Genomic DNA, 8030 nt, shown 5'->3' with positions numbered 1-8030 from the left:
CAAACCACACTGATGCATGCTTTTCAAGCCTGGGTTCAATCACCAAAGAGCTCCAGCTAGCTCAAGAGACTAATTAACAAGCCTTTTATAAATAGCATTTTTAAAAGTTTATAATGCTACTCCATTGGGAAGCTACTTAGCTCTAGAGAATGCTGTCATATGTCTATTCTGGCATCGTCTCTTGGCCCCAATTTGGTTAATAACTACAATTATGCTTTGGTCATTTCAACAGCTCTGAGCTTTTGTCAGACTTTATGCCTGTTATGCACCTTTGTACCTTCTTTTTGAGCTACTGCAACAAGTTCCTAATTGGTCTCCCTGCCATCAATCTCACCACCCTCCAAAGCACTCTGTATACTGCTGCCAAGACTAACCTTCAAAATGAATTAAGTTCGAAAACCTTCAAAGGTCCAAATTCCCTTAAGCTGAAAGCCAAGACCCTTCACAGTCTGTGTCTAATTTACTATTTCAGAAATTTGCTCACATTATTCCATGTACCATATACTGTGATCCAGCCAAACCAACTATTTACCATTCTGAGACTGTGCCCTCCATGCTCTGCTTCTCTTTCATTCCCTTGGAAAATCTTTGCTTCCTATCAGCCTATTAAGAAGTCCTTCCTAATACTGCAACTAAAAAAGGGCATTCTCTTTGCAGTTTTACCCATCCTATTAAAAGTTAATTAATAGAGTCCCCAAATGGCAGCCACCATGAAGAAAGCGGCTGCAGAAGATGTCAATGTTACTTTCGAAGATCAACAAAAGATAAACAAATTTGTACGGAATACAAGTAGAATCACAGAGCTGAAGGAAGAAATAGATGTTAAGAAAAAAAAAAAAACTCTAATATTTAGAAGATGCTGGTGAGGATATCATGCTTGCGGATGACAACCGCTTAAAGATACCTAATCAAATTGTTGATGTTTTCATTAGCCATTCTCAAGAAGAAACACAAGAAATATTAGGATAAGCAAAGACAAATTTGCAAGAAGAAATTGATGCCCTAGAATTTAGAGTGGAATCAATTCAGTGGGTGTTAGCAGATTTGAAAGCTCAGTTATATGCAAAATTTGGGAGCAACATAAACCTTGAAGCTGATGAAAGTTAAACATTTTACAATACTTTTTAAAATTTGTTTAATAAACTTGAATATTGTTTAAATGATAATTTCCCTTCTTCAAATGATATGGAAAGCAAAACTTTCTGTTTTGGTTTCATGGTGCTGCTGGGTGGCTCAGTTGGTTAGAATGCGAGCTCTGAACAACAGGGCTGCCAGTTTGATTCCCACATGGGCCAGTGAGCTGCACCCTCCACAACTAGATTGAAGACAACGAGCTGCTGCTGAGCTTCTGGAGGGGCAGCCGGATGGCTCAGTTGGTTAGAGTGGGAGTTCTCAACCACAAGGTTGCCGGTTCAATTAGTTCAATTAGTTCAATTCCCGCAGGGGGTGGTGGACTGCACCCCCTGCAACTAAAGATTGAAAATGGCGATTGGATTTGGAGCTGAGCTGCGCCCTCCACAACTAGATTGAAGAACAGTAACTTGGAGCTGATGGACATGTTCCCCAATATTCTCCAATTTAAAAAATTTTTTTAAATTAATGTTTAAAAAAACATTTCAGGGGTGGATGGGTGGCTCAGTTGGTTAGAGTCTGAGCTCTGGGCAACAGGGCTGCTGGTTCGATTCCCACATGGGCCAGTGAGCACCACCCTCTGCACCTGGAGAGGGGTCAACGAGCTGCCACTGAGCTCCCGATGGCTCAGTTGGTTGGAGTGCGTCCTCTCAACCGCAAGGTTGTCTGTTCAACTCCCACAAGGGACGGTGGACTGTGCCCCCTGCAACTAACAATGGCAACTGGACCTGGAGCTGAGCTGTGCCCTCCACAACTAAGATTGAAAGGACAACAACTTGACTTGGATGGAGCTGATGAGTCCTGGGAAAAACACACTACTGTTCCCCAATAAAAAGTCCTGGAAATGCACACTGTTCCCCCAATAAAGTCCTGTTCCCCTTCCTCAATAAAATCTTTTTTAAAAATGTCATTTATTTATGGAAACTTGCCTATTTTCACATGTCTTGCTTGTTTATTTTATATTTTTCAAAGAAGATAGTATTCATCTATGTATTTTGCATAACAATTATATCAAGCGTAGGGGTTTCATGTCATGTTGTTAAGATCAGTTAAGCAATCTTTTATGTTTCTATATTATCATTTAGAATATCTGTTGCAATTTTTATGAAAATTTAACATTTGTGTCATGTTTTATAAATGTCTATTTTAGTTGCTCATTAGAGATGGTGAAAGGACTGTAGAAAGACCTAATCCTACATCTGCCTATTTTACTCATTTTACAGCTAAAGCTTTGTCATATACTGAGAAATAAGTATATATTTTATTTAAATATATGCATTATATTATCTCTAATCACATATATTTCACATATCTCTTACATGCATATCAATATTATAGATCTTGGGAAAAGAACTGGCAAATGTTGAGACTTGTTGAGCTTCATACAAACATAGAACAGAACAACAGAAGAACCTTTTAAAAACCAAGAGATGTATCAATAGCAAAAACAAATACTTAGTGTTGTTGTTTTTAATTCTGTTCTAGACTTTATCTTAGTGCTTTGTAATTAATTGGGGTTTATATTGATAATGATGTAGAAATGAAACAGTTGTGTATTTAAAAACAGGCTTTTTTTCTTAAATAAAGAGTACATTTATCCCCTAAAAAAACCCCAGTTAATTAATAAATTTTACAGCATGTATATTTTACCACAATTAAAATTTTTAAATTAGGGCCTACCCGGTGGCTCAGGTGGTTAGAACTCCATGCTCCTAACTCCGAAGGCTGCCGGTTCGATTCCCACATGGGCCAGTGGGCTCTCAACCACAAGGATGCCAGTTCAATTCCTCGAGTCCTGCAAGTGATGGTGGGCTCCGCCCCCTGCAACTAAGATTGAACACGGCACCTTGAGCTGAGCTGCCTCCCGGATGGCTCTGTTGGTTGGAGCGCGGGCTCTCAACCACAACGTGGGTTGCCAGTTCGATTCCTCGACTCCCGCAAGGGATGGTGGGCTGTGCCCCCTGCAATTAGCAACAGGCAACTGGACCTGGAGCTGAGCTGCGCCCTCCACAACTAAGATTGAAAGGACAACAACTTGACTTGGAAAAAAAAAAAAGTCCTGGAAGTGCACACTGTTCCCCAATAAAGTCCTGTTCCCCTTCCCCAATAAAATCTTAAAAAAAAAAAAAATTTAATTAAAACACACAGTTAATTAATAGACTTCAAATTTGGCAAGTTGGCAGACCAGATGACCTCAAAACTCTCCTGTAACAAACACCTGGAACTGCTGAATAAATTCAACATGCTTTTTTTTTTAAATGCAAAGCTGAATACCCAAGAAAAAAGATACATTTCCAGGTACCAGAAACACAGAAGGAATGAAAACCACTGTAGTAAATGCGAGTTAAAGTTTCATTTGCCTTGGAATTTGAGGGTATAAAAATAAGTATTTTAAAATTATAAAATATCTAAAAGAAAAAACATAAGAAAGAACAAGAGTCAATGAAACAAGAACAAGTAGAAATGCAAAATAATAAGACTTCTGAAAATTATAAGTAAAAACTTAGTGAATAAGTTTAACAGCAGAATAGATATAGTTGAAGAAAAACCAATGGATTGGATGAATTTACCCAGAAGGCATCACAAAATAACAGAGAAAAAAAATAGAGATTTTGAGACAAAGAGGATGATATGTTCGCTACAACTCCAATAATAATTAAAGGAAAAGGGAGAGAATGGAGGAGAGTCAATATTCAAAGAGATAATCACTGATAGTTTCTCAGAATTGAGGAACAATGTGAATCCTCAGATTCAGGAATCAAAATGAGTTCCAAGTACAATAAACAAAAAGAAATCCACACCTAGAAATATTATGGTGAAACTGCAAGAACCACAGACAAAGATCTTAAAATCTACTGGAGACAAAAGACAAAGAACTTACAATCAGAAGAAACAATAAAGGCCCAAAGATGATGGAATAATATTTTAAAAGTGATGAGAAAAAAACAAAAAACACTGTCAATCCAGAATTCTATGTTCAGATAAATCCTCGTTCAAGAGTATAGGCAAAATAAAGACATTTTCAATAAGATAAAGACCAGGACAACTTAACAGTCACAGATTTCCTCTATAAAGACAACTGAAATGTATACTTCAGGAAGAAGGAAACTGAACCTAAAAGGAAGGAATAAAATGCAAAAGACATTGGTAAGAATCCTCACCTACTCAGATGTGAGTGTAAATTTGTATAACCACTTTGGAGAACAGTTTGGATTACCAAGTATAGTTGAATATGCAAATATCCTATAACCCAGAAATTTCACTGCTAGGTATAGAAACTCCTGCATATATGTACTGTGTTTCCCTGAAAATAAGACCGGGTTTTATATTAATTTTTGCTCCAAAAGACATATTAGAGCTTATGTTCAGGGGATGTCATCCTGAAAAATCATGCTAGGGCTTATTTTCCAGTTAGGTCTTATTTTCGGGGAAACATGGTACTAGGAGACATAGAGGAACATCTAATAGCATCATGGTTCGTTATAGAATCATCGTTCATTATGGAACAACCCAAATGGATAGATACGGTGCTATATATTTACATAATAGAATAAGCAGTGACAATTAATGAATAAACAATAGCTATATGTATTTGCATGATGAAGCTCCAAACACAATGTGCTTTGAAAGTCACAGAAGAATACAACCATGTCATTTCACTTATGCAAAAGTTGAAAAATAGACAAAATTTATCAATGTATTGTTTAGGCACAGATAGGCATTGGTTTAAAAAAAAAAGCAAAAAATATGACAAGGAAGTTTGATCAGAGAGTGACACACAGGCGGCATTTGAGGCATACATAATATTTTCTTTTTGGCTTGGGTACATTCTATTGCTATTTTTTAAACTACAATTTTTGCATTCATCAACTAGATATTGAGAGCCTACTCTGGGTCAGGCCTTGTGCTGGGTGTTGGAGATACAACAGTTACCAAGTTAGACAAGTCCTCATGGAGAAGTTTGATAGGAATTAGATTTATGAATTCTAATTACCTTTATTGCAGAAATAGAAAATCGATCCTAACACTCACATGAAAAAGCAAGGAACATGGACTAACCAAAACAATCTTGAAACAGAACAGTGTTGAAGGGCTCACAATTGATTTAAAAACTTGCTTCAAAGCTACAGTCATCAAGACAATGTGATACCGGCATAAGAATAGACATATCTATCAATGGAATAGAATGGAGAGTCCAGAAATAAGCCCATATGCTTAAAGTCAATTGATTTCTGACAAGGGTGCCAAGACCAGTCAAGGGAGAAAGAAGAGTCTTTTCAACAAATGATTGTGGGACAACAAATATTCATACGAAAAATAATGAAGTTAGACCTCTACCTAACACCATATACAAAAGTTAACTCAAAATAGATCAAAGTCCTAAATATAAGCACTAAAAACTATAAAAATTTTAGAAAAATACACAGGTCTTCATGTTCTTAGATTAGGCAACATTTTCTTGGATATGATATATAAAACCAAAGAAAAAGAGAAAAGCTGGATTTCATCAAAATTAAAGACTTTTGTGTATAAAGTGCAGCATCCAGGGGTTATGTCAAGTGCAGCTATAGTTAGGGCAGATGTCAGCCCTGAGGACAAGGGACAAATGATTAATGGCAGCTGGATACAACTGGGTTAAGAGTGTTAGTTGTTGGGTGAAATTAAAGGTAAGGCTGTGGCAACAGTGTAATTGCTGAGATCTGACTATGTTAGGATCCCAGCTGGGATACAGAGCCAACATTCTGGGAGAGGGATTTTGTAATGACTAGTCAAAGTAATACTACTAATCCTAGGAGCTTAATAAAGGTTTTTGTATTGGTCAGGACTTGTTTGTTTTCTAATACTGGAAGTTCAGCTCCATAATTGGGTAGCATTGACTTTAGATGCAATGGGATCCAGAGGTTTAAATGATATATTCAGAACTCTTTTTCACTTGCCATCTATGTTCATCAGGTATGCTCTGTAACAAATAGTCCCAAAATCTCAATGCTATGTAACAAGTAATCTCAAAATCTCAGTGGCGGTGCAGTGCTCATAACACCAAGGTCACTGGTTCAATTCCCACATGGGCCAGTGAGCTGCACCCTCCACAACTAGGTTGAAAACAATGGCTTGAGCTTGGAGCTGAGCTTCCAGTGGGCAGCTGGTTGGCTCAGTGGTTAGAGCGCAGTGCTCATAACAGCAAGGTTGCTGGTTCAATTCCCACATGGGCCACTGTGAGCTGTGCCTTCCACAAATAGATTGAAAACGACTTGACCTGGAGCTGAGCTACACCCTCCATAACTAGATTGAAAACAACAATTTGACTTGGAGCTGAGCTGCGCCCCCTAAAACTATGTTGAAAATCAACGACTTGACATCCTGGAAAAACACACTGTTCCCCAATATTCCCCTCCTCCCCCAAAAAAAAAATCTCAATGGCCTACAACAACAACCATTTATTTCATGCTCACAGATTGGCTATGATTAAGCTAATATTGACTAGGCTTAGATGGGCTCAGCTGGACTCCAGGCTACAAGTTGGCTACAGATCTGCTCTGTGTCTTCAGCCTGGGACCACACCAGAAGGATGAACAGCTACCTGGGGCCTAGTCTTTTTGTGGCAGTGGGCAACAGGTCCATAATGGTTGGTGGAAACTCTTAAGATTCAGCTTAGAGTGGGCACACTGGTCATTTCCATCACAATTTACTGGTCAAAACAAGTCATATGGCCATGTCCAAAGTCCATGGGCTGGGATGTAAATTCCATTTATTCTCTCAGGGGAGGCACTGCCTCACATGGCAAGATATTAGACAGATAATAGATGATAGATAGATAGATAGATAGATAGATAGATAGATAGATAGATAGATAGATAGATAGATATTTCAGGGAGACAGTGAAAAGTTGGAAGCAGTAATCCAATCCACCACACTATGTCTGAAGTTTGCTTGTTTCTGCTTGGCTTTACCTGGCACGTAAGCTCTGTTGCCAAGAAAGATGGCTGTTAGCTGTCCTTGTCTCACTTTCTCCAAGTTTAGCAGCCCTAATAGACAGAGATCATCTTTCCAGGTAACTTTAGTTTTTAAAAAACGTCTAAGAAGGGCCCTGATTGGTCTGGCATGGGTTCTATGCCTATCCCTGAACCAGCAACCACATCCAGGGAAGACCAAGTCCTCTGACCATGCAGCCTGCATCATACAACCACACTTTATTACCTTGAGGTTAAGAGGGAGATGGGCTCAGCCTTGATAGCCTCACCAGGATCATATAAAACCAGTGAGGGGTGCCTTAAAGAACCAATACTGGGCAGACAAGCACTACAGTCTCTAATCTCAAGAGGAAACTAGAAACCTAGACAGGGAAACCAAGTGAAGACCCAATCCTATGGCATCAAAAGGAGAGAACTAGGGAGGGAACGGCAGGCCCTCAGGTACCAGAGTGGCAGCTGTCAGATGTAAGAAACATACAAACCTGCAGAGAATTTTTATGAGTTTGAGTCAAGCAGAAGATACACTTGGAAGCAAGATCTCAACAGACTGAAAAAAATGCTTCCAAGAAATGACAGTTTGCAGCTTCTTTTATGCATTTGGAATTAAGGGGACAAGGTTAAGGAGGGTAACACAAAGGTGGGAGAAAGCAAGGTGGGAATCAAATTACAGGGTAGTTAACCAGATTCTGTTCTCCCTAGAGGGTGGTCACCCTTTACAAGGAGGGGTCTGAAAAGAGGCGTTTTAGAGGCATTAACCTGGATGAAGAGACACAATGGACAGGACTTGCTTAAAGCAAAAAGATAAGCCTTTTACCAAAGAAGTTACATGCCTGGGGCATAACTACCCACAATGACCCGCCCAGTTAGGAATTATGGCCAGATCATCCTGGAAGGTCACTTTCCATAGACCCTCTTTTATTGTCCACA

The 8030-nt window shown here is 38.9% G+C and overlaps 1 pseudogene; it reads left to right on the top strand.

The window, feature by feature from the left end:
• Window positions 1–356: 356 nt before the first annotated feature.
• Window positions 357–1187, top strand: LOC109434395 (prefoldin subunit 4 pseudogene; annotated as a pseudogene).
• The last annotated feature ends 6843 nt before the right edge of the window (window positions 1188–8030 follow it).

The sequence above is a fragment of the Rhinolophus sinicus genome, chromosome 1, assembly GCF_057876585.1.
Source record: "Rhinolophus sinicus isolate RSI-liver-muscle chromosome 1, RSI-T2T, whole genome shotgun sequence".
NCBI lineage: Eukaryota > Metazoa > Chordata > Mammalia > Chiroptera > Rhinolophidae > Rhinolophus > Rhinolophus sinicus.
Note: the sequence above shows the minus strand (reverse complement) of the source record. Positions and strands in the feature narration are given on the sequence as shown.